This window comes from Herpailurus yagouaroundi, unplaced genomic scaffold (assembly GCF_014898765.1).
Source record: "Herpailurus yagouaroundi ecotype Mexico unplaced genomic scaffold, PumYag 203, whole genome shotgun sequence".
Lineage (NCBI taxonomy): Eukaryota > Metazoa > Chordata > Mammalia > Carnivora > Felidae > Herpailurus > Herpailurus yagouaroundi.
The window spans coordinates 2,029,209-2,056,015 of record NW_024412434.1 but is presented as its reverse complement, the minus strand read 5'-3'; the positions used below and the strand labels follow the sequence as shown (position 1 = coordinate 2,056,015).

At 40.0% G+C, this 26,807-nt stretch overlaps 1 protein-coding gene and 1 long non-coding RNA gene across 6 annotated transcripts in view; one reads left to right on the top strand and one right to left on the bottom strand.

The window, feature by feature from the left end:
* CCNY (cyclin Y) overlaps positions 1-26,807 on the top strand; it is a 331,023-nt gene that overhangs the window by 26,842 nt on the left and 277,374 nt on the right. The window lies entirely within an intron of this gene.
* The window catches only part of LOC121014620 (uncharacterized), an 81,416-nt gene that overhangs the window by 18,542 nt on the left and 36,067 nt on the right, over positions 1-26,807 (bottom strand). Inside the window, exons 3-4 of one of the 2 annotated variants that reach the window (XR_005783308.1) lie at positions 6,488-6,676; positions 1,352-4,202 (exon numbers count right to left, since the gene is read on the bottom strand). This is a non-coding gene — a long non-coding RNA (uncharacterized LOC121014620). Of the gene's footprint in view, positions 1-1,351; positions 4,203-6,487; positions 6,677-26,807 lie in introns of those variants that run through there. The other variant, XR_005783309.1, reaches the window with a different exon arrangement.

Genomic DNA, 26,807 nt, shown 5'->3' with positions numbered 1-26,807 from the left:
ATGTTATCCATTTTCACTTCAACTGCTAATTATTGGTAAGGATTATTGCCTCTATCTGTGTACGTTCTACAATTTTCTTTCCTTGTCTTATAAGTTTTCCTGGCCTTATCTCTATTCTAACAGAATTTGTGTACAATGACGTTATTTTTTCCTTAACTATTCACCAAGACCGTTGGCCTAGAGTTTTCCTTGTCAGAAAATTATTGATTACCAAATTCAATTTACTTAGTAGATATACAACTGTTCAGGTTATCTTCTTTTTGGTAAATTGTGTTTTTCAAATAATTTGCCTACTTCATCTGAATTGTTGAATTTACATTTTTCTATATTTTTCATGATCAGTCTTACTAGAGGTTTATCACCTTGTTTGAATTTGTTGACGAATCAACTTTTGGCTTTGTTAATTTTCTCTATTTGTTTGTTTTTCATTTCATTGATTTCTGGTTTTTATTTCCTTCCTTCTATTTACCTTGGATTTAATTCGTTCTTCTTTACATATGAAGCCTCTATGTTGCAACCTTAGATCATTGATATTTAAACAATATTTTTTCTTTTCTTATTGCATAATACTTTAGCATTTTAAAGTATTGATTTCCCTCTAAGGAAGTACTGCTTTGGCTGCATCCCATAAAATTTAATATGTTGTATTTTCATTATAATTCAGTTAGAAATATTTTCTAACTCACATGTGATTTATTCTTTTGTTCATAAGTTATTTAAAGTGTGTTGGGGCTTTTCTTCATATCTTAATTAAATGAATTCTAATTTAATTGTGTTTTTATAGAATATATGCTATAATATTTCCCTTTTTTGAGACAATAAGACTTAATCTATGGCTCATTATATGTCTATTTCATGAATTCTCCATCTTACTTAAAAAGAATATATATCTTTGTAGTTGTTGGGTATGGTGCTGTATATGTCTATTTTGTCAAAGTAGTTGACAGTATTATTTAAATCTTTTTTCACATTAATTTTTCCCTTCCTTTTAAAAAGTCTAATTTTGGTTCTGTAGATACAATGACTTATTAACTTTAGTCACATACACATATAGACTTCACAGCTGCCCACCCCACAAAGACCTTTGTACTAAGGAAACCCATCCAAGAATTATGCCCCTGTGAAGCCATGAAGGCAACAAGAACTGGTTTTGAAGATTGCTCCTCAGTTCCTAGTTTCTCACAACTCCTGCCAACCTACTTTCCATTACAGCATAGAACTTTTGTTTCTAAAATCCAGTCTCAGGGTGCCTGGGTGGCTCAGTCAGTTAAGCGGCTGACTTCAGCTCAGGTCATGATCTCACAGTTCATTAGTTCAAACCCCACATTGGGCTCTCTGCTTCAGATCTTTTGTCCCCATCTCTCTACCCTTCCCCTGCTCATGCCTGCTCTCAAAAATAAATAAACATTAAAATAAAGTAAAGTAAGATAAAATCCAGTCTCTACTCATGATTTGGTGGTTAGCCTTATGGTTCCCAGTATTTGTCGTTCATTCTACTGCATGGATTCTGGCTTAAGGCACTCCTCTGGTTCCTAAGGGGGAGTCAAGCAACTTGTCAGAGGCCACCTGCATGGGTATCAACAAAGAATTTTAAAGCGTTGCTCAAATCCTGATTTCTGCTGTAAGACCTACTTATGAGCCTGTTCCTAAAGCATCTTAGGAGAATTTATGTGCCAGACATTTAAAAGATACTGCCTGATTCCCATGCTGAGAATATGAGACTGATACATTTCTCTTGTTTTAATAATTTAATAAATTATTAATGAAGCTATGCCTTCTGTAACTGATAACAAACTATTAAAATGGAGTATTAGTGTAGACATTACTGCCAAAGCTGTCATACATAGAACAACAGATTTGGCCTGAAGGAAGGCTGAGAAAATTCAAGCTGAATATCAAGTGGAAGCAGTTTTATAGCATAAGGTCACCCATGAATGCCTTGGCAACAACTAAGCATTCCTTTGATTCTTTTATTAGATTGGCTGGCTGTTCCCTACAAAAAGCAGGGCCTTGAATAGAAGGGACCCAGAAGTTGGGTGTATTGAGGGGAAAAAAAAGGAAATTATCAGAATACGGGGTTTGGTCCAAGGTAGGGGGCTCTTTTTAGTAATAAGTTCCTATACATACCAAAAAGTAAGAAGGAAGCTGAAGAAAGACAGTGGTCCTAAAGATGTCTCCTGTCTCATGGTGCCGGCTAGGGGAGCGTTTCTAAGAGTGCTGTCAACATCTCATGGAAACTTGTTAGACATGAACATTTTTAGGCCCCATTCTAGAGTTCTTGAATCAAATTCTAGGGAAAAGACAGCAATCTGTATTTAACCAAGCCCTACAGGCGGTCCTCATGTACAGCGAGTTTGAGAACCACAAGGAGAAGGCCAGTCCTGGGTGGGCTGCTGAGAGGTCACTGCAAGGGTGAGTTGTATGATGGCCACCACCACCACCAGGCACCTGCTCAATTCCCTTACGCTTCTTCTGGAATTATGTTTAGATTTGGCCTCCTCCATTGTGTATGTACACACTAGGAAGCTTTGAAGTAGAAGCTATAAAAAGTTAAATTACATTTATTTTTTCATAAGATAATTCTCTACTCACATTACAACAGTATTCTATTTCTTGTAAACAGAAGGAGTTCAACGAATAGTTGTTGAATGAATGAATGAGGAGTGCCTGAGGGTACCTTCAGTCAAGCATTAAAGCCTAAACCAGGACAAAGGCATTAAACAAGCAGATATTTCTATGAAAATATCTTTTCTAAGAAAAGTATCAGTTATTTTTTTCTGTATCAGTTTATCTTTTCCCCTGGTATTGCCAAATGAATAAAATTAGCATTATTCCTATCCCCTAGGAGTGCATGGTTTTCTTGCTCTATGTGAGTAGATAACAGGCTAGTAAAAAAGCCAACACAGAATGAGACACTGAAGAAAATGCTCCCTCCAAGAAATGCAATTACACGAATTAAAATGCATTCAAATAAACACTTCCTAGACACCTGGCATGTACAATCATTTATACTGTGATTTCATATTTCTCGGGATTCTCATATGTGTGGTACTATCACTGGCATGGTAAAAATGAGCCACAGGATATTACAAAGTTAATATAGAAAAATTCCCTTGAAGAGTAATGAAGATAAGCATCATTCTCAATAGCAACAATCTGAGAGCTTTATCTGGGATAACTTTCATTATTGCTTCTTTAAAAAAACAGTTCTTGAGATATAATTCACATACCGTAAAATTCATCCTTTTAAAGTGTACGATTCTATGGGGTTTTTAAAGTAATTTGTGCAATCATCACCACAATCTAATTTTACTTTAATTTTTATACTCAACCCCCCAACACACACAAAAATGTTGTACCAATTATCACTCAATCCTCATTGCTCTCTCCAATCCCCAACTGTTATCTACTTTCTGCCTCTATAGATTTGCTTATTCTCATTCTCTCTCTCTCTCTCTCTCTCTCTCTCTCTCTCTCTCTCTTTCTCTCTCTCTCTCTCTGTGTGTGTGTGTGTGTGTGTGTGTGTGTATTGTTGCTATTTTATTTGTTCTCTAGATAGTGACGGTTAATACCTACTGAGAGTTAGTTATATGCCAGTCATTATTTTGAGCACTGTATACCTATCAGCTCATTTAATTCTCAAATTCCTTAAGGTAGTTGCAGGGTCTAGCAACTGTGGGTCTGTCATGCAGTAGAAAGTTGAAGACAAATCATTCTTGCTCCAAGTCCCCAAGTCAGTGTCAAGGAAATCCACAGGCAGTGTTCCAGGGATGGGTTAAAGGTTTAATGCCACAAGGCTTCCCAGACTCTATGGTGACTGCAGGTTAGTGTCAGAACTTCTGTGTCCCTTGAAAGAGTGAGATTCCTATCAGGTGACCTGCTAGGTGCTTTTCTGTCCATGCAACCTGTCCTTAGAGGCTCTGCCTCTTCTGGTCAGACCCCTGTCCTCTGACAGGCTCAGGAGTTTGAGTTTCCCTCTCCGTCACCTCCACCTATCTTTCCAGCTCACTCTTTTAGCCTTATGCCAGTGGCCCTTCAACCCCAGGGGGACTTCCAATCTACTTACCTCACTGCCTGCATCTTGTTTTCTTCTGTACCTGCTGGGTTCCCCAGTCCATCCTTATAATTACTCCCTGGCTTACACCCTCACCTCACATGCCCCTCTCTCCTCTGTTGCATTTATAGAAGCAACAATCCCAGTCCTGGTAAAAAAAAAAAAAAAAAAAAAAAGTAATAATAATACCCAACTTGCATCCAGGCAACTGAATGTGGATGGAGAAAAACGCAAACCCATGCTGACTTAAAACTGTTTCATGGACTAAAACTGTGTTGCCTAGAAGCCCATGTTTCCATATCCCATTCTGTCCAGCACTCCCCTAAATGTGCATCTTGCCTTCATTCTCTGTCCTCAAGTCTCCAAAGCCACTGCCTTCTTATTCTCAACAAGTCAGGCAGCTTGCTGGCACTCTCTGGCCTGGCCTGGGTCCAATCCCATATGGGTGTGCCCGTGCCCTCTTATGAGGGCTTGCTGTTGACCACCCCTTGCCCCAACCATATGACCCAGTGCATTTGGCAAACACAAGTTACAATGAGCAGCTCTGGCTCCGGGTTACCTGATGTTCTGTGGTTACATATATCAACTCTCACAAGACCAATTGCCTGACAGGAGCTTCCTTATTTGAAGTGGTAGCCAGCCTTTTTTCAGAACCTGAGGGGTCTACGTTGTGCTTCTCCTACCCGGCTTGCCATAAACTCCCACAGCATTGTTTCCTATCACAGGTACCTCAGAGGGCCCAGCAACATGACTGCTCACACCATGACTGGTCTTGCTGCAGGTCCCTTTTTTGCTCTGGGTCCCCTCTGGCAGCCTTCCATGTCATCTGCCAAATGGGATAGAGCAGTATTCCCAAATGTAGAATATGCCACCTCCAGACCCTGAGAGGCTGATCACGCAGTGTGCCTTTTTGTTAGTGATGGGATATCAGCATGCCCCAGTCCTCTGGAGCTCTGAACACCTCACTGTGATGTAGCAGGCTCCTAAACCTTGACAGGCTTACTTCCCATCCTCTAGACTTCTGGTGTCTTCATTTCTTCCTCTGGTATGATTAGCACCATTCTATCAATATAGTGGACCAATGTCTTACTCTGTGGAATGTCCAAGTCCCTTTTCAGCTAGAATGTGACTGAAGACAGGGAACTAACATAGTACTGGGGAAAGAGTGAAATGTATATTGTTTCCTGCCCATGTGAATGTTCACTGCTTGTAATCCTTCTTTCTGATAGGATGGAAAAGAATACATTTGCCAGATCAGTGGCCACATATGTGTGTACCAGAGGTTGCTTTAATGTGCTGTAGCAAAGATGCCCCATCTAGCACAGCAACTGCCATTGGGGCTACTACTTGGTTACAGCTACCACAGTCCCCTGTTATCTGCCATTATCTATCCAGCTTTCGTAGGAGCCAGATTGGTGAATTAAATGGGGATATGAAAGAGACCACTAGCCCTTCATTCTTTAAGGCTTTGAAGGTGGTATTGATTTTGAGGCATTGTTTTTGATTTACTACCTTGACTGAGGAAGGAAGGAGTTGCAGAAGTTTCCACTTGGCCTTTCCACTGCAAAAGCTCTTATCTTACGTGGGTGAGGGTTCTGTCAACTAAAAAGTATGCCCAGTTTTATTGTTAATTTGGGACTGCTGAAGGGACCAATGTGTAGGTCTGTGAGCTGAACCTGGACCGGGATCCCACTGACTCTCTGGTCCCATCCACTTCCAGTATAGCAGGGAAGGTATGGTGGTACTTTGGATCCCCGGGTAACAATGTCAATTCAGACTGTCCAATAATCCTCAAAATAATATAAGCATTCTCCTTTCTCCAATGCATGGTTACCTGTGTAAGCAGCCATAGTTCTCTGTGGAAGTACTGAGGAGTCACTATTGAATACACCTGCCATGCTTTTGCAGACACTGGTTTCTCCTTCGTCAGTAAGTTCTGGGTCTAAGAACAGGCTCAGGTCCAGAAGGTGGGCAAGGGATCAATGACTTTGATTTTTAAAAAATGTGTTCTAATTAGCCCTCTTCCTGGTTCCCTGTATGGGGACTCCCTTAGCTGCTACTCCAACTTGTCCTCACTCACCTTGATTTTAATGGTTAAATGCTGCCACCTGCCTCTATCCTTTTGGACAGTTGCAGTGCTTGTTGTATGTCAAGGAGCCCAGTTGTGAAGGGTATCTCCTTTCATTGGTGACAGCCTCCAGAGGACAGTCACCACCGAGCTCCTCACAATTCTCACCCCTCACCAGCAGTCCTGTCCCCATCGCTCTGCTAAATAGTGTCTTCCGGGCCCTCATTTGGAACATGGCTTTGTGAGACATGCCTTCCTTTCATGTGGCCCAGCACTTTTTTCAAGCTTCCAAGAGCTATCCTCACAGTCTCAACACCGCCAGTGTGTTAAATCCTGCATTACCGGAGGGGATAACTCCTACTTACCCAACCTGATGTTCAGTTGCTCTGTATCTAGCACCTTGGGGATTCCATTCCATGTATATTCCCAGCTCCTGCAGGAATATATTAGTTGGATTCTGCGGCTCCTTTGGTGTATAGTCCCTCTCTTCCATTGGTAGGCTCAGGACATCCTCAGATGGGCTATGCTGGGGCTTGACCCCTGTGATGGTCTGGCTGCCAGGAGAGGAGATGGGAGTAATCCTTAGGGTTGATAGCATGGTGTTGCAAAGCACTCGCCTCATTTGAGGCCTCTACAAGATCTTTAAGCAAAGGGAGGGTACTGTTTTTTAATAAGGGGAAATTGATCACTTCTGCAGGCCCAGTGGCTTCAAGGTTCTCAATTGCATCTTTACAGATAATCTCATCCCAAGTTTTAGGGGTTCCACTTCTTTGCTATTAGACCCTGACCCTGTACAGAGATGAGAAGGGGCCGAGAAGTCAACCTTCTCTGAGCTCTGCTACTGTTAAGATTAAGCCTTGAGCCCCATCCTCCTTTTTATCAGCTCTCCAGGTACAGATTAGGATTTCCTTAAACATTGCCAAGAGACCCGCTAGCTCTCATGTTTTGTCCTGAATTGGTGATGAATCAATTTTCCTGAACACCTGTCAATAACACCTGTTATTTCTTTTCAATGAACCTATGTGCTTAGCGACAGCCACCCAATTCCATAGTCTTTATAGTTATCATTTCCCTCTTACCTCTTGAGGATCAGAGGTATTATACCAGCCACTGTATCCTATTCCAGTCATATCCCAGCCTAGTTCACTGTGGGTAAAAGTTTTAGCAACAGAACTACGGCATTCCAAGACCTGTACACACTGCACTACTACTGGTGATGAGGTCCTTGTTGCTAGCCTGCCAGCAAGCGATCCAGCTCAAAAGTTCCATTTTAGAGTCTACTTCCTAGGAGCTCTCCAATCTTTAGATTATTCCCTGGAAACAGAGAGATAGAGCATTGCATGCTCAAGGTTTGTTGAGAAATGCTTGAGAGACATGTGTAGGAAAGTGAGGTAGACACAATAGAGCAGAGAGAGAAGCTGACCTATAATGCAGTTGCAGCTAAGCCACTCCTACAGGGTACTCTGGGATGAAGCATATACCTTTGTGTCCCTGTGTAAACTAGTTTTGGGAAGGGAAGTAGCCTTGGGCAAGGCAGTGCCCTGTGGCTGAGGGCATTTCCCAGTGAAGGACATGGCTCTGAGCCTATGCTGCAAGCAGTTGTGGGTGAGTGTGTCTGCCCTAAAGAGAGGATCTAGGCAGATCTATTATGCCTGATCACTCCAGCAATCCTATCTCTCTCTCACTTTACCTTCTTCTCTGTCTATTGTCTCATCCTCCTCAGCGTACAATTCTGCTGGTAATCCCTTCCATTAAAGAAATAAACCTTTGTTATTGGCTTGGCTCAGAGGAGCTTGAGGGAGCTGAGCCTCCAGGTATTGCAATAATTATCAAAAACAAGCCAAAATGAAAGCGAGAGTCAAGACTTTAATTGCTTAAAGCAATAGTGTAGAGCAAGAAGCTAAATTGGAGAAATCACTGACTCTCTCTGCCTTCTTGTTTCCCTCAAAGAACTGCCTGTCAGTCAAGGGTCAGTTGATTAGGGGTGGCTAATCCTTCTCAGTGTCTCATTGCTGAAAGATCCTGGGGTTTTCTGGACCCTTGGGCTGGGGAGAGGGAAAAGGAGAAGTGCTGGGAATGGAAAAAAACTGAGCACTGAGTCAGGGTGGAAAGGATGTCTCCAAGGTTTCCCTTCCTTTCTCCAAAATAAGAGGCATCTGAAGGCTTCAGAAGACCTCAGAGAAAGAGGTTTTTTTTTTTTTTTTTTTTTTTTTTTTTTAATTTATTGTCAAGTTAGCTAACATACAGTATAGTCCTGGCTTCTGGAATAGATTCCCATGATTCATCACTTAACATACAACATCCAGTGCTCATCCCAACAAGTGCCCTCTTCAAAGCCCATCACTCATTTTCCCAACCCCACCCTCAACTCCCCACCCTCATCAACCCTCAGTTTGTTCTCTGTATTTAAGAGTCTCTTATGGTTTGCCTCCCTCTCTGTTTGTATCTTATTTTTCCTACCCTTCTATGGTTTTAAGTTTCTCAAATTCCACAAATGAGTGAAATCATATGATATCTGTCTTTCTCTGACTTATTTCGCTTAGCATAATACCCTCCAGTACTATCCACATTGTTGCAAATGGCAAGATTCCATTCCTTTTCATGGCCAAATAGTACTCCATTGTATATATTAAACCACATCGTCTTTACCCATTTATCAGTTGATGGACATTTGGACTCTTTCCATGATTTGGCTATTGTCGAAAGCACTGCTATAAACATTGGGGTAAATGTGCCCCTTCAAACCACCACTCCTGTATCCTTTGGATAAATTCCTAGTAGTGCTATTGCGGGGTCGTAGGGCAATTCTATTTTTATTTTTTTGAGGAAACTCCATACTGTTTTCCAGAGTCACTGCACCAATTTGCATTCCCACCAGCAGTGCAAGAGGTTCCCCAAAAAAGAGGCTTCTGTTGGAGGTGCCTGGATCAGACTACAAATGTGCATAAGAGCAAGGTTAAGCCAGAGGAATCTGAGTCCTTAACTGCAACTCCCTTCAGAGGCTGCAGCACACTGGCTGTGCACCAAGTCTGTGCACCTTACAGCTTTCCCCTGTAAGGTCTGCCAGGGAAGGCCTTTGTAATTGCCTATGGTCAAGTTTGAAAGATCACACTGTTGAAGAACAAAAATGCCACCAAGTAAATTTTAAAGATCTAATTGGCTTTATTAATGAATTCATGAATTTGGCAGCATCCTATCTAACAAGTAGAGAGAGAGGAGCTCTGTTGAGCTGCAGGAAAGGCAAGGTTTGGCAGGAAAGGCAAGGCAAAGAGGGAATGGAAAAAATGAAATTATTAGCAAAGAATGCATTGTTTTAGGCAAGGTCACCCTCCTAAGGGGAACAGGAGTCTATCAGTAAATTTCCCAGTGTTGACCAGGAAATTCCAGGTTGACTGGGGCAGGGGGTAAAAATGTAGTTAGGTTAGGTATTTACCTAAATCTTAATTTGGTGGCATGGGGCCCTTTAACATAAGTGGCTCCATTTGGGGCCTGTGGGTTTCTTTTTGACAACACATAAGTTTTTAGCCTGGAGCTAGACTCCTCACCCTTTTCTTATGGCTCCATTTTTCTGCCCCTCCCACTAGCAAAAAACTTTTTTCTATCCATTCTTTCCAGTTTCTTTCTCCTCATTGTGTCATGAACTCATTCCCATTAGACTTTTGTCTCCATCATTTCATTAAAACTGTTTTTTGCAGATACCCAAATCTCGATGTTTCATTTGTGTTTCTATGGGCAATTGATTTTCAACAGGTATACCAAGACCATTCAATGTGGGAAGAATAGTCTTTTCAACAAATGGCCCTGGGCCAACTGAAAAGCTACATGCAAAATCATGAAGTTGGATCCTTACCTCACGTCATTTATAAAAATTAACTCAAAATGGAGCAAATAACTAAATGTAAGAGCCCAAACTATAAAACTCTGAAGAAACATAGACATCATGACCCTGGATTTGGCAATGGATCCACCAAAAGCACAAGCAACCAGAAAAGAAAAAAATTGGACAGCAAGAAAATTAAAATCTTTTGTGTTTCAAAGGGCACTATGAGAAAGTAGAAAGACAACCCATGGAATGGGAGTATATTTCTACAAATCATATCTTATAAGGAACTTGTATCTGGAATATATAAATAACCCTTACAACTCAATAATAAAAAGACAACCCAATTTCAAAATGAGTGAGGATTTGGATAGATATTCCGCCAAAGACAATATACAGATGGCCAATAAGCACATGGGGAGATGCTGAACACCATTAGTCATTAAAGAAATGCAAGTCTAAACCACAATGAAATACCACTTTATACCTACTAAGATGGCTATAATAAAAACATCAGATAAGAATGGTTAGTGAGGATATGGAGAAATTAGAATCCCTCATAAACTTCTGGTGGGAATGTAAAATGGTATGGCCTCTGTGGAAACCAATTAGGTAGTTCCTCAAAAAGTTAACATTTGACCCAGAAATATATAGTCAATAGAAATGGAAGCATATGTCTACACAAACAAATTGTACACAAATGTTCAGAGGAGCATATTATTACTCATAATAGCCAAATGATTAAAACAACCCAAATGTCCATCAACTGATGAATGGGTAAACAAAATTTGGCATATCCATGCAATGGAATAGTATTTAGTCTTAAAAAGGAATGAAGTACTGATATATTTTACAACTATGGATAAGGTGATGAAAATGTCCTAAAATTGATTGTGATGATGGCAGCAATACTTTTTGAATATACTAAAAATCATTAAATTCTACACTGTAAAAGGGTGACTTGTATGATATGTGAATTATATCTCAATAAAGCTGTTACAATAAAAGAGATATGAATGTTTCTAAGTTTAATAGTTAATTTTTAGTTCTCGTCTTACTGGACTTCTCAAAAACAATTCAGAGTTCTTCCCCATTCATAAAATACTATCTTTGCTTGGCTTCAGGGACATTACTACTACTTTATTTTATTGCCTGCTCCTTCTATTTCATTGGATCTTCCTCATTTTACTCTTTAAATAAAGGAGCACCCCAGGGCTCAGGCTTTAAACTTTTCTTGCTACTTATTGTCTAGGTTATTTTATCTTAATTTTTTTAAATTGAAGTATAGTTGACACACAACACTGCATTAGTTTTAGGTGATCATACATACATACATACATACATACATACATACATACATACAACATAGTGATCTGACAACTGTATATGCTATGCTATGCTCACCACAAGTGTAGCTACCATCTGTCACCATACAAGGCTATTATAACACCATTGACTATTATTCCCTATGCTGTACCTTTTATCCTCATGACTTACTCATCCCTTAACTGGAAGCCTGTATCTCCCACTCCTTGTCACCCACTTTGGCCATCCCCCATCTCCTTCCCCTCTGGCAACAATCAGTTTGTTCTCTATATTTATGGATCCATTTTTGGGGCATGTGGTTTTATTTTATTTTATTTTATTTTTATTTTTTTATTTATATATGAAATTTATTGTCAAATTGGTTTCCATACAACACCCAGTGCTCATCCCAAAAGGTGCCCTCCTCAATACCCATCACCCACCCTCTCCTCCCTCCCACCCCCCATCAACCCTTAGTTTGTTCTCAGTTCTCAACAGTCTCTTATGCTTTGGCTCTCTCCCACTCTAACCTCTTTTTTTTTTTTTTTCTTCCCCTCCCCCATGGGTTCCTGTTAAGTTTCTCAGGATCCACATAAGAGTGAAACCATATAGTATCTGTCTTTCTCTGTATGGCTTATTTCACTTAGCATCACACTCTCCAGTTCCATCCACGTTGCTACAAAGGGCCATATTTCATTTTTTCTCATTGCCACGTAGTATTCCATTGTGTATATAAACCACAATTTCTTTATCCATTCATCAGTTGGTGGACATTTAGGCTCTTTCCATAATTTGGCTATTGTTGAGAGTGCTGCTATGAACATTGGGGTACAAGTGCCCCTATGCATCAGTACTCCTGTGTCCCTTGGATAAATTCCTAGCAGTGCTATTGCTGGGTCATAGGGTAGGTCTATTTTTAATTTTCTGAGGAACCTCCACACTGCTTTCCAGAGCGGCTGCACCAATTTGCATTCCCACCAACAGTGCAAGAGGGTTCCCGTTTCTCCACATCCTCTCCAGCATCTATAGTCTCCTGATTTGTTCATTTTGGCCACTCTGACTGACGTGAGGTGATACCTGAGTGTGGTTTTGATTTGTATTTCCCTGATAAGGAGAAAAGACGCTGAACATCTTTTCATGTGCCTGTTGGCCATCCGGATGTCTTCTTTAGAGAAGTGTCTATTCATGTTTTCTGCCCATTTCTTCACTGGGTTATTTGCTTTTCGGGTGTGGAGTTTGGTGAGCTCTTTATAGATTTTGGAGACTAGCCCTTTGTCCGATATGTCATTTGCAAATATCTTTTCCCATTCCGTTGGTTGTCTTTTAGTTTTGTTGGTTGTTTCCTTTGCTGTGCAGAAGCTTTTTATCTTCATAAGGTCCCAGTAATTCACTTTTGCTTTTAATTCCCTTGCCTTTGGGGATGTGTCAAGTAAGAGATTGCTACGGCTGAGGTCAGAGAGGTCTTTTCCTGCTTTCTCCTCTAAGGTTTTGATGGTTTCCTGTCTCACATTCAGGTCCTTTATCCATTTTGAGTTTATTTTTGTGAATGGTGTGATAAAGTGGTCTAGTTTCAACCTTCTGCATGTTGCTGTCCAGTTCTCCCAGCACCATTTCTTAAAGAGACTGTCTTTTTTCCATTGGATGTTCTTTCCTGCTTTGTCAAAGATGAGTTGGCCATACGTTTGTGGGTCTAGTTCTGGGGTTTCTATTCTATTCCATTGGTCTATGTGTCTGTTTTTGTGCCAATACCATGCAGTCTTGATGATGACAGCTTTGTAGTAGAGGCTAAAGTCTGGGATTGTGATGCCTCCTTCTTTGGTCTTCTTCTTCAAAATTACGTTGGCTATTCGGGGCCTTTTGTGGTTCCATATGAATTTTAGGATTGCTTGTTCTAGTTTCGAGAAGAATGCTGGTGTAATTTTGATTGGGATTGCATTGAATGTGTAGATAGCTTTGGGTAGTATTGACATTTTGACAATATTTATTCTTCCAATCCATGAGCAGGGAATGTCTTTCCATTTTTTTTTTAAATTTTTTTTTCAACGTTTTTATTTATTTTTGGGACAGAGAGAGACAGAGCATGAACGGGGGAGGGGCAGAGAGAGAGGGAGACACAGAATCGGAAACAGGCTCCAGGCTCCGAGCCACCAGCCCAGAGCCCGAAGCGGGGCTCGAACTCACGGACCGCGAGATGGTGACCTGGCTGAAGTCAGACGCTTAACCGACTGCGCCACCCAGGCGCCCCTCTTTCCATTTCTTTAAATCTTCTTCAATTACCTTCATAAGCTTTCTATAGTTTTCAGCATACAGATCCTTTACATCTTTGGTTAGATTTATTCCTAGGTATTTTATGCTTCTTGGTGCAATTGTGAATGGGATCAGTTTCTTTATTTGTCTTTCTGTTGCTTCATTGTTAGTGTATAAGAATGCAACTGATTTCTGTACATTGATTTTGTATCCTGCAACTTGGCTGAATTCATGGATCAGTTCTAGCAGACTTTTGGTGGAGTCTATCGGATTTGCCATGTATAATATCATGTCATCTGCAAAAAGCGAAAGCTTGACTTCATCTTTGCCAGTTTGGATGCCTTTGATTTCCTTTTGTTGTCTGATTGCTGATGCTAGAACTTCCAGCACTATGTTAAACAACAGCGGTGAGAGTGGGCATCCCTGTCGTGTTCCTGATCTCAGGGAAAAAGCTCTCAGTTTTTCCCCGTTGAGGATGATGTTAGCTGTGGGCTTTTCATAAATGGCTTTTATGATCTTTAAGTATGTTCCTTCTATCCCGACTTTCTCAAGGGTTTTTATTAAGAAAGGGTGCTGGATTTTGTCAAAGGCCTTTTCTGCATCGATTGACAGGATCATATGGTTCTTCTCTTTTTTTTTGTTAATGTGATGTATCACGTTGATTGATTTGCGAATGTTGAACCAGCCCTGCATCCCAGGAATGAATCCCACTTGATCATGGTGAACAATTCTTTTTATATGCCGTTGAATTCGATTTGCTAGTATCTTATTGAGAATTTTGGCATCCATATTCATCAGGGATATTGGCCTGTAGTTCTCTTTTTTTACTGGGTCTCTGTCTGGTTTAGGAATCAAAGTAATACTGGCTTCATAGAATGAGTCTGGAAGTTTTCCTTCCCTTTCTATTTCTTGGAATAGCTTGAGAAGGATAGGTATTATCTCTGCTTTAAACGTCTGGTAGAACTCCCCTGGGAAGCCATCTGGTCCTGGACTCTTATTTGTTGGGAGATTTTTGATAACCGATTCAATTTCTTCGCTGGTTATGGGTCTGTTCAAGCTTTCTATTTCCTCCTGATTGAGTTTTGGAAGAGTGTGGGTGTTCAGGAATTTGTCCATTTCTTCCAGGTTGTCCAATTTGTTGGCATATAATTTGTCATAGTATTCCCTGATAATTGTTTGTATCTCTGAGGGATTGGTTGTAATCATTCCATTTTCATTCATGATTTTATCTATTTGGGTCATCTCCCTGTTCTTTTTGAGAAGCCTGGCTAGAGGTTTGTCAATTTTGTTTATTTTTTCAAAAAACCAACTCTTGGTTTCGTTGATCTGCTCTACAGTTTTTTTAGATTCTATATTGTTTATTTCTGCTCTGATCTTTATTATTTCTCTTCTTCTGCTGGGTTTAGGCTGCCTTTGCAGTTCTGCTTCTATTTCCTTTAGGTGTGCTGTTAGATTTTGTATTTGGGATTGTTCTTGTTTCTTGAGATAGGCCTGGATTGCAATGTATTTTCCTCTCAGGACTGCCTTCGCTGCGTCCCAAAGCGTTTGGATTGTTGTATTTTCATTTTCGTTTGTTTCCATATATTTTTTAATTTCTTCTCGAATTGCCTGGTTGACCCACTCATTCGTTAGTAGGGTGTTCTTTAACCTCCATGCTTTTGGAGGTTTTCCAGACTTTTTTCTGTGGTTGATTTCAAGCTTCATAGCATTGTGGTCTGAAAGTATGCATGGTATGATTTCAGTTCTTGTAAACTTATGAAGGGCTGTTTTGTGACCCAGTATATGATCTATCTAGGAGAATGTTCCATGTGCACTCGAGAAGAAAGTATATTCTGTTGCTTTGGGATGCAGAGTTCTAAATATATCTGTCAAGTCCATCTGATCCAATGTCTCATTCAGGGCCCTTGTTTCTTTATTGACCGTGTGTCTAGATGATCTATCCATTTCTGTAAGTGGGGTGTTAAAGTCCCCTGCAATTACCACATTCTTATCAATAAGGTTGCTTGTGTTTATGAGTAATTGTTTTATATATTTGGGCGCTCCGGTATTCGGCGCATAGACATTTATAATTGTTAGCTCTTCCTGATGGATAGACCCTGTCACTATTATATAATGTCCTTCTTCATCTCTTGTTACAGCCTTTAATGTAAAGTCTAGTTTGTCTGATATAAGTATGGCTACTCCAGCTTTCTTTTGGCTTCCAGTAGCATGATAAATAGTTCTCCATCCCCTCACTCTCAATCTAAAGGTGTCCTCAGGTCTAAAATGAGTCTCTTGTAGACAGCAAATAGATGGGCCTTGTTTTTTTATCCATTCTGATACCCTATGTCTTTTGGTTGGCACATTTAATCCATTTACATTCAGTGTTATTACAGAAAGATATGGGTTTAGAGTCATTGTGATGTCTGTATGTTTTATGCTTGTAGTGATGTCTCTGATACTTTGTCTCACAGGGTCCCCCTTAGGATCTCTTGTAGGGCTGGTTTAGTGGTGACAAATTCCTTCAGTTTTTGTTTGTTTGGGAAGACCTTTATCTCTCCTTCTATTCTAAATGACAGACTTGCTGGATAAAGGATTCTCGGCTGCATATTTTTTCTGTCTAGCACACTGAAAATCTCGTGCCAATTCTTTCTGGCCTGCCAAGTTTCAAAAGAGAGATCAGTCACGAGTCTTATAGGTCTCCCTTTATATGTGAGGGCACGTTTACCCCTTGCTGCTTTCAGAATTTTCTCTTTAGCCTTGTATTTTGCCAGTTTCACTATGATATGTCATGCAGAAGATCGATTCAAGTTACGTCTGAAGGGAGTTCTCTGTGCCTCTTGGATTTCAATGCCTTTTTCCTTCCCCAGTTCAGGGAAGTTCTCAGCTATTATTTCTTCAAGTACCCCTTCAGCACCTTTCCTTCTCTCTTCCTCCTCTGGGATACCAATTATGCGTATATTATTTCTTTTTAGTGTATCACTTAGTTCTCTAATTTTCCCCTCATACTCCTGGATTTTTTTATCTCTCTTTTTCTCAGCTTCCTCTTTTTCCATAACTTTATCTTCTAGTTCACCTATTCTCTCCTCTGCCTCTTCAATCCGAGCCGTGGTGGTTTCCATTTTGTTATGCATTTCGTTTAAAGCGTTTTTCAGCTCCTCGTGACTGTTCCTTAGTCCCTTGATCTCTGTGGCAAGAGATTCTCTGCTGTCAGCTATACTGTTTTCAAGCCCAGCGATTAATTTTATGACTATTATTCTAAATTCACTTTCTGTTATATTATTTAAATCCTTTTTGATCAGCTCATTAGCTGTTGTTATTTCCTGGAGATTCTTCTGAGGGGAATTCTTCTGCTTGGTCATTTTGGATAGTCCCTGGAGTGGTGAGGATCTGCAGGGCACTTCCCCTGTGCTGTGGTGTATAACTGGAGTTGGTGGGCGGAGCCGCAGTCAGACCTGATGTCTGCCCCCAGCCCACCGCTGTGTCCACAGTCAGACTGGTGTGTGCCTTCTCTTACCCTCTCCTAGGGGCGGGATTCACTGTGGGGTGGGGTGGCCTGTCTGGGCTACTTGCACACTGCCAGGCTTGTGATGCTGGGGATCTGGTGTCTTAGCTGTGGTTTGTAGGCAAGGTGCACAGGGGCAGGAGGGGCAGGCTTAGCTTGCTTCTCCTTAGGTGATCCACTTCAGGAGGGGCCCTGTGGCAGGAGGGAGTCAGATCCGCTGCTGGAGGTTTGGCTCTGCAGAAGCGCAGAGTTGGGTGTTTGTGCGGAGCGAGCAAGTTCCCTGGCAGGAACTGGTTCTCTTTGGGATTTTGGCTGGGGGATGGGCGGGGGAGATGGCGCTGGCGAGCGCCTTTGTTCCCCACCAAACTGAGCTCTGTCGTCAGGGGGCTCAGCAGCTCTCCTTCCCTTTGTCCTCCAGCCTTCCTGCTTTCTGAGCAGAGCTGTTAACTTATGACCTCCCAGCCGCTAAGTCGCGCTTGCTGTCAGAACACAGTCCGTCAGGCCCCTCCGCTTTTTGCAAGCCAGGCTCAGGGGCTCTGCTTGGCCGGTGAGCCGCCCCTCCGCCCCGGGTCCCTCCCGCCGGTCCGTGGAGCGCGCACCGCCTCGCCGCCCTTCCTACCCTCTTCCGTGGGCCTCTCGTCTGCGCTTGGCTCCGGCGACTCCGTTCTGCGCTTGGCTCCGGCGACTCCGTTCTGCTAATCCTCTGGCGGTTTTCTGGGTTATTTAGGCAGGTGTAGGTGGAATCTAAGTGATCAGCAGGACGCGCGGTGAGCCCAGCGTCCTCCTACGCCGCCATCGTCCCTCCCCTCCAGGGCATGTGGTTTTAAATATCATTTATATGCTAATAGCTCCTGGATTTATATTTCTATCCCAGACCTCTCCTTTGAATTTCAGACTCACAAAATTAACCATTCTCAAATTAGCTGTGTACTAAGCAATTCAAACTTAGTATATATAAGACTGAGCTTTTTAAAAAATATTATTTATTTATTTATTTATTTATTTATTTTTGAGAGAGAGAGAGAGAGAGAGAGAGAGAGAAAATGAGAGAGAGAGAGAGAGAGAGCACCACCTGCACGCAGGGAAGAGGTGGAGACAGAGGGAGAGAGAGAATCCCAAGTAGGCCCTGCACTGTCAGCTCAGAGCCTGATGTGGGGCTCAGTCCCTTGACCTGAGCCAAAATCAAGAGTTGAATGCTCAACCGACTGAGCTATCCAGGCACCTCAAGACTGAACTTTTGATTTTCTACTTCCATCACCTGCCCAAATCAGACCCTCCCTGTGACTTCCTTTCTCAGTAAATGGTAGCTTAATTTTTCCAGTTGTTTAGGGCAAGACTTTGAGCCATTCTTGACTTTCCTTTGTCTCTCACATCCCCTTCTAACAATTCTATCAACTTCATTTTCAAAACCAATGAGAATCAGAATCATTCTTACTAGTTCCAATGCTACTCGTCTGGTCCAAGACACCATCATCCCTCACTTGGATTATTTCAGTAATCACTTTACTTGTCTCTGTTTTGACCCTTGCCCCCTATCCCTTGCTTCTGTCTATTCTTATAGCAGCTACAGTGATCCTTTTAAAATATAATTAGACCCTGTCATATGTTTCTTTTTTCTTTTTCTTTTTCTTTTTTTAAAGTAGGCTTCATGCCCAGGGTGGAGCCCAATGTGGGGCCTGAACTCACAACCCTGAGATCAAGACCTGTGCTGAGATCAAGAGTTGCACGCTTAACTGACTAAGCCACCCAGGCACCCCTGACCTTGTCATATCTTTCTTTTCAAAATCTCCCAATGGCTTCTCATCTCACTCAAAGAAAAATCCAAATTCTTATTAGGGCTCACATGGTGCTCCATGACCTGGCTTTTGATTACCCTTCTTATTACATCTCATGCTTCTTTCCATCCAATCACACTGGCTTCTTTGCACCTAGAAATGTCTAGCAGAGAGTAGAGGCACTTCAAGTAGTTGTAGAATAAATGGTTAGATGATTTGAGCAGCAGCGAGTTTGTGGTAAATTGAGGAGTAAATGTGAGGTGAGAAGTGGAAAAACATTTATAGAGTTTGGCTATGAAAAAGAGGCAAGAGACCAGGCATTTATAGGTGGAGTGGGAAGAAGCTAGAGATAGTTTTTTTTTTTTCTTTCCTTCTTTAAGTAGAGTCTTAGTGTGTTTAAATAATGACAGATAATAGCCAGGAAAAGGGTGGGCTAAATATCTACGATATTCCAAATAAATGAGCAATTTTTGAGTGGTGGTTTGAAGCAAAGGAAGAATAGAAGTGTGTTAGTAGTTGGGCCACCTAAGCCTCCTACCTGAGCCAGGTGAACTGCTATAGAACAGAGGGATATGCTCAAGAGTGATCATTTTGAGCAAAACTTGTGTTCTGAGAAGAGAAAACAGGCATTTGGCACAATTCTGCTTTTCACCATTCTTGTGCCTGCACATTTTCTTCTTTTCTCTGGTTGCTGCTACTTTGGTATTAGAAAGGAAGGTGAAAGTAAAGTGAATTTGCACTGTTTTGAGTGTCTATTATACAGATCACTCTGCTAGTGTTTGCTCTGTGTGTGTTTTTGTGTTTCAAATCTGTACATTAGTCTTGCAGGATAGGTGTTTGTATCTCCGTTTTTTTTTAATTTTTTTTTCAACGTTTATTTATTTTTGGGACAGAGAGAGACAGAGCATGAACGGGGGAGGGGCAGAGAGAGAGGGGGACACAGAATCGGAAACAGGCTCCAGGCTCTGAGCCATCAGCCCAGAGCCGGACGCGGGGCTCGAACTCACGGACCGCGAGATCGTGACCTGGCTGAAGTCGGACGCTTAACCGACTGCGCCACCCAGGCGCCCCTGTATCTCCGTTTTTAAAGGAACAAAGATATGGTAGAGCATGCTGTAAACTACTCTGTGATAGATAGGATGAGACAGGAGAGAGGAAGGCCATGGAGAAAGCTAGATGAAGGTAGGGTAGGAGGAGAAAGCTCCCAAGTAGGTTGTACCAACACAGAAATATGTGAATTAAAGCTTCCACCAAAAAGGAGGCTCACTCTGTGCACCCTTTCTGTCTTTTAGCCTCCTGAAATCAAGTGTTTGCTGCACACTGAAAACGGGAATGTGAGAGTATATGTTGTGAATTCTCAATGAAGAAGAAGCTATTACTGTGATGTTAGAATCCATAAATTGTATATTGCTGCTTAACAAAAAATGAAAGCAAAGAGATCAATCTTATGGTGCTCAAGCATTGTATGCCCGAGAGAGTTCTAGCTTGTAATTACATGCTATGTTTCCAAGGTTGTACTTCTTTCAGTGTCAAGATGTGCTGTGCACTGAATGAACTTCACCTGGGTTTCACTGCCCCACTGGGATCATTTAGGTAAAATTCTGTAATCTACAGCCTTACTAAAGTCAGTGGATTCTCCCTGGAGCCCAAACTGGCTTTTGACTCATGTTCCTTTAGGAACTCTCTGGTGAACATACTTGTGAATAATTCCAGTCTGTTATAATTGATGATACTAGACGATAGAAACTATTCTCTACTTAAGTGAATCAAGCCACAGTAGACACTAATTTCTTTCAGTTTTATAATTCAGTGCATTGAAGATGAGATAGGAGTGGGTAGAAAATATAGTATTTTATTGTACACACTAGAAGTATTAGGTAGGGATGGTTATTGTGATTTGAGAAAGTCAATGGTGGAGGAATGATGTGCAGGGGTACGGACAGCTATGACAGCAGGTAATGGATGCAGTGAGGGCTCTAACCATCTCCAAGGGAAAATGTTCTGTTCCATAAAGGGTTTTTAAAAATAGTTTTATTGAAGTATGCTTTACATACAATAAACTATGTATTTAAAATATATAATTTGGTAAGTTTTATGTATGTATACATCTGTAAAACCATCACCATAATCATGAAAATAAACATATCCATCATCTGCAAAGTTTCCTCATGCCCCTTCCTTTTTTTCATGCCTGTGGAATCTGTAATGATATCTCCTCTCTCATTCCTGATATTGGTAATTAGTGTCTTGTCTCTTGCCAGTCTTTCTAGAGGTTTATCAGTCTCATTGATCTTTTCAGAGGACTGGCACTAAGTTTCTCTACTTTTCCGTTTTCAAATTTGGTGATTTCTTCATTGTTTGTTTCCTTCTTTCTACTGGTGGTAGGTTTATTTTGCTCTTCTATTTCTAGTTTCTTGAAGTGGAAACTTAGGTTTGAGACCTTTTCTCTTTTCCAATATAAGCATTGAATGCTATAAATTTCCCTCTAATCACTGATTTAGGTGCATCCCACAAATTTTGCTAAGTTCTAGTTTCAATTTTAATTTCCTTTGGGACTTCCACTCTGACTTTGAGTGACTTAGAAGTGTGTTAATTTCCAAGCATCTGGAGATTTTCATCTTTCTCTTACTGAGTTCTAGCTTAATTTCATTAAGTTCAGAGAACACACCTTGTATGATTTTAATTCTTTCAAATTTATTAAAGTTTGTTTTATGGTTCAACTGCTCTATCTTGGTGAATATTATATATGTACTGGAAAAGAATGTATGTTCTGCTGTTAACTGTTGGAATGTCCTATAACTACCAGTTAGATCCAGTTCGTTGATAGTGTTGTCAGTTCTTCTAGATCCTTGCTAATCTTCCACCTACTGGTCCCATTACAGGGAGAGGAGTGTTTACCTGTGGATTTGTGTATGTCTCCCTTCAGTCCTGTCAGCTCTTGCTTCATGCGGTATTGCAGTTCTGTTGTCATGTGTACACACATTTAGATTGTTATGTCTGCTTGGTGAATTGAACATTTTATTATCGTGCAATGTCCCTTTTTATCCCTGGTAATTTTTTTGTTAGAAAGTGTACTTTGATGTTAATGTAACCGCTCCAGGTTTCCTTTGATTAATGTTTGAAGGGTATCTTTTTTGGGGTGGTATATCTTTTTTTATTCTTTTACTTTTAATTTACCTATATCATTAAGTTTGAAGTGAGTTTGAGTTTCTAATCAGCTCTAAAGGCTACTCTTAATATCATGTTCTGACTTTGTGGTTCTAAGTGAAACTTTCTTGTTGATTTTTATTTAAAAATTTTTAAAAATGTTTATTTATTTTTGAGAGATAGAGACAGAGCACAAGCAGGGGAGGAGCAGAGAGAGAGAGGGAGACACAGAACCTGAAGCAGGCTCCAGCTGTGAGCTATCAGCACACAGTCTGAAGCGGGGCCCAAACCCATGAACCTCAAGATCATGATCTGAGTCGAAATTGGACACTTAACCAACTGAGCCACCGGGGCACCCCTAACTTGTCACTTTTTAATGAACTTTTGGTTTGTTTCCAGGTGTTAACTATTGCTAACAAAATTGATATGAACATTCTTGTGAAAGTCTTTGTGTGGATATGTGTTTTCACTTCTCTTAGGTAAATGCCTACAAGTAGGATTGCTGGGCTATATGGTAAACATGTTTAACTTTCTAAGAGAATATCAAACTGTTTTCCAAAATAAATGTTATCACTTACATGCCATTAGCGACATACAAGTATTGAACTTGCTGCACATAAGTTACTCATAGTTAGTACTGGCAGGCAGTCTTTTTAAATGTGGGTAGTAAATCTTATGGTTTGATTTCCATTTCCCTGATGACTGGACATTGAGCATCCTTTCATGTGCTTATGAGTCATTTCTAGCTCTTCTATTGAGAAATACTTCTTCAAATCTTTTGCCCATTTTCTTATTTGGGTTGTCTTGAGTTACAGAAGTTTCATTATTCTATTTTCTATTCTAGTAATATTTTAGTAATGAATCACCTGTCAGATAGATGTATTTTCAATATTTTCTGTAGTCTGTGGTTTGCCTTTTTATTTCTTTAATGCTTTCTTTCAACGGGGAGAAGTTTTGGAGCACCTGGGTGGTTCAGTCGGTTGAGCGTCTGGCTTCGGCTCAGGTCATGATCTCACAGCTCAATAGTTTGAGCCCCACGTCATGCTCCGTGCTGACAGCTCAGAGCCTGGAGCCTGCTTTGGATTCTGTGCCTCCCTCTCTCTTTGCCCCAAGCCACTCGCATTCTGTCTCTGTCTCTCTCAAAAATAAACATTAAAAAAAATTTAATGGGGAGAAGTTTTAAATTCTGGTGAAGCCAATTTATAATTTTTTTTATGGTTTGTGCTTTTTGTGTCATAAGAATTCTTTGCTTATCCCAAGATTGCAAAGATTTTCTCCAAAGTTTTCTCCTTGAAGTTTCAGCTCTTACATTTAGGTATATAAGACATTCTGAGTTAAGTTTTGTGTGTGGAGTGAGAAAAAGGTCAAGCATTTTGTTTTGCTTTCATAAGGATATCCAGTTGTGCCAGCACAATTTGTTGATAAGAGTATTCTTTTCCCATTCAATCACCTTGCAAACTTTGGGGAAAGTCAATTGATCAAATCAAATATCCACCAATGCATAAATATATTTCTGGATTCTTCCTCACTTTCTTGATTATTATAGCTTTATAGTAAGTCTTAAAATCAGGCTGTGTAAGAAGACCTCCACTTTGTCCTTCTTCTAAGCTATTTTGACTATCTTAGGTCTTTTGGATTTAAAATCAGCTTTTCAATTTCAAAAATCCTTCTGAAACTGTGATAGAGATTGCGTTGAATCTATAGATTGAGGTTCTGTTTTCCAATGCATGAACATAGATATCTCTTCACTACTTAGGTCTTTTAAATTTTTGTTCAGCCATATGGAAACAAATTTGACAATAAATTTCATATTAAAATAATAAATAAATAAATAAATAAATAAATAAATAAATAAATAAAATTTAAAAAGAATGCATAAAGAAAGAAAAAAAATTTGGTGAGCAATGTTTGAGTTTTCATTGTATCTTGTATATACTGTTAAATTTATCCTTTCATTCTGCATATTATTATAAATGATGCTAATATTCATTTTCTAATTATTTGTTGATGGTACATAAAAATATAATAGGTTTTTGTATATTGACCTTGTATCATATGACCTTATTTATATCACTTATTAGTCCTATAAGTCTTTTTGTACACTTCTTAGGATTTCCTTCAGACACAAATATGTCCCTGTGAATGAAGAAAGTTTTTCTTCTTTCTTTTCAACTTTTGAGCCTTTCTTTTTCTGACTTTATTGCACAAGATAGGCCCTCCAGAAAAGTGGAGAAGTGGTGAAAGTAAATGTCCCACTTTATTGCCAGTCTTAGCGTGAAAGCATCTGGTAGCTTCACCATTAGGTATGTTTTATTTTAGGGTTTTTTCAGTTTTAGTTGTTGGTTTTGGGTTTTTTTTTTTTTTTTTTTTGGTACATGCCATTTATCAGGTCTTTGCCTTTTAATTACTTTGCCTTTGAATTACTTTGAATTACTCCTCGGTTAAGAAAGTGGCTTTGTTGGTATTTATACCTTAAAAGTGTGTTATAGGGGCGCCTGGGTGGCGCAGTCGGTTAAGCGTCCGACTTTAGCCAGGTCACGAACTCGCGGTCCGTGAGTTCCAGCCCCGCGTCAGGCTCTGGGCTGATGGCTCGGAGCCTGGAGCCTGTTTCCGATTCTGTGTCTCCCTCTCTCTCTGCCCCTCCCCCGTTCATGTTCTGTCTCTCTCTGTCCCAAAAATAAATAAACATTGAAAAAAAAATTAAAAAAAAAAGTGTGTTATATTTTGCTATGACTTTTAAATGGATTTTTTTCTTTTTCATTTATTGAAATGAATATATCTTTATTGAGATATAATTCCAACACCATATAACTCATCCATTTTTTTTAAGTACCCTCCATTTCAGGGCTTGAACTCATGACCCTGAGATCAAGACCTAAGCTGAGGTCAGATGCTTCACCAACTGAGCCACCTAAGTGCCCCTAATTTGTCTATTTAAAGTGAATGATTAAATGGTTTTTGGTATTTTCTCAGAGTTGTGCAATCAACACCACAATTAATTTTAGATCATTTCAGTCACTGCACCTTTACCCCCAACACTTCCAGCCTTGGGTACACAATAATCTACTTTCTATCTGTATAGATTTGACAATTCTGAACATTTCATATAAATGGAATCATGTAATGTGTGGTCTTTTGAAGCTGGCTTCTTTCACTTAGACTAAAAATTTTTTTTCAAGTTTATTTATTTATTTTGAGAGAGAGAAAGTGCAAGTTGGGGAGGGGCAGAGAGAGAGGGAGAGAGAGAATCCCAAGCAGGCTCTGCACTGATGGTGTGGCTTGAACACATGAACTGTGAGATCATGACCTGAGACAAAGTCCGACACTTAATTGACTGAATCACCCAAGTACCCCTAGGCTAATGTTTTTAAAATTTATCCAAGGTATAGCATGTATTAGTACTTCATTTCTTTGTATTGCCAAGTAATATTCCATTATACAACCAGACCACATTTTACTTAACCATTCATCAGTGGTTGCTGTTGTTGCCACTTTTTTTTTCCTCTTATGAGTAATGCTGCTATAGCATTTGTGCACAACTTATCACGCGAACATAGGTCTTCATTTCTCTTAGGTATATATTAGGAGTAAAATTGCTGGGCCATGTGGTAACTCTATGTTTGATCTTTGGAGGAACTACCAGACTGCTTACAGGCTGTACCACTGTACATTCCTAGTGGTAGTGTACGGGGGCTCCAATTTCTCCACATTTTTACCATCTTTGTTATTATCTTTAGGGTTATAGCTATCCTATTGGGTATGAGGTGGCATCTCATTGTGGTTTTGCTTTGCATTTCCCTAATAGCTGGTGTACATTTGTACGTCTTTGGAGAAATTCAATTTTTTGCCCTTCTTTACCTAGGTTGTCTTTTTATTACTGAGTTACAAGAGTTCTTTATATACTTTACAAATTTCCTCCCATTTTGTGAATTGTCTTTTCATTTTCTTGATGGTATCTTTTGAAGGACAAGAGTTTTAATTTATTTTTTAATTTTTTTGAAGCACAAGAGTCTTTACTTTTTATAATGCTTAATTTATTTTTTCTTTTTTTTTCTATGCTTTCAGTATCATATCTAAGAAACCATTGCCTAATTCAAGATTATGAAGACTTACTCCTATGTTTTCCTCTAAGAGTTTTATAATTATAGCTATTACACTTGTGTCTTTGATTCGTTTGGGGTTAGTTTTTGTACATGGTGTGAAGTAGGCTATCCAATTTATTCTTTTGTGTGTGAATATTCGTGGTCCCAGCATCATTTGTTTAAAAAGTATACACTTTCCTTCATTGAATTGTCTCAGCACTGTAGTCAAAAATCAATTCATTGTAAATGTGAAAGTGTATTTATTGACTTTCAGTGTGAGTCATTACATCAAAACCACACAGTCTTGACTACTTAGCTTTCTAATAAGTTTCGAAATAGGGAAGTAGGAGCTCTTCAAATTTGTTCTTGTTTTTTGAGATTTTTTTTGGCTATTTTGGGTCCCTTAAATTTCCATATGAATCAGCTTGAAATGTCTACAAAGAAATCAGCTGGAATGCTTGTAAATACACTGCATCTATAGACCAATTTGTGAGTATTGCTATCTTAACCATATTAAAGTCTTCCAATCCATGTATGTAGGTTGTTTTCCCATTTATTTAAATCATCTTAATTTTTTCAACATTTTATAGTTTTTAAAAAAATTTTTAACGTTTATTTATTTCTAAGAGAGAGAGAGAGAGAGAGCATGTGAGCGGGGAGGTGCAGAGAGAGAGGGAGACACAGAATCTGAAGCAGGCTCGAGGCTCTGAGCTGTCAGCACAGAGCCTGAGCTCAAACTCAGGAGTCACAAGATCATGATCTAAGCTGAAGTTGGGTGCTTAGCTGACTGAGCCACCCAGGGGCCCCTCAACGTTTTATAGTTTT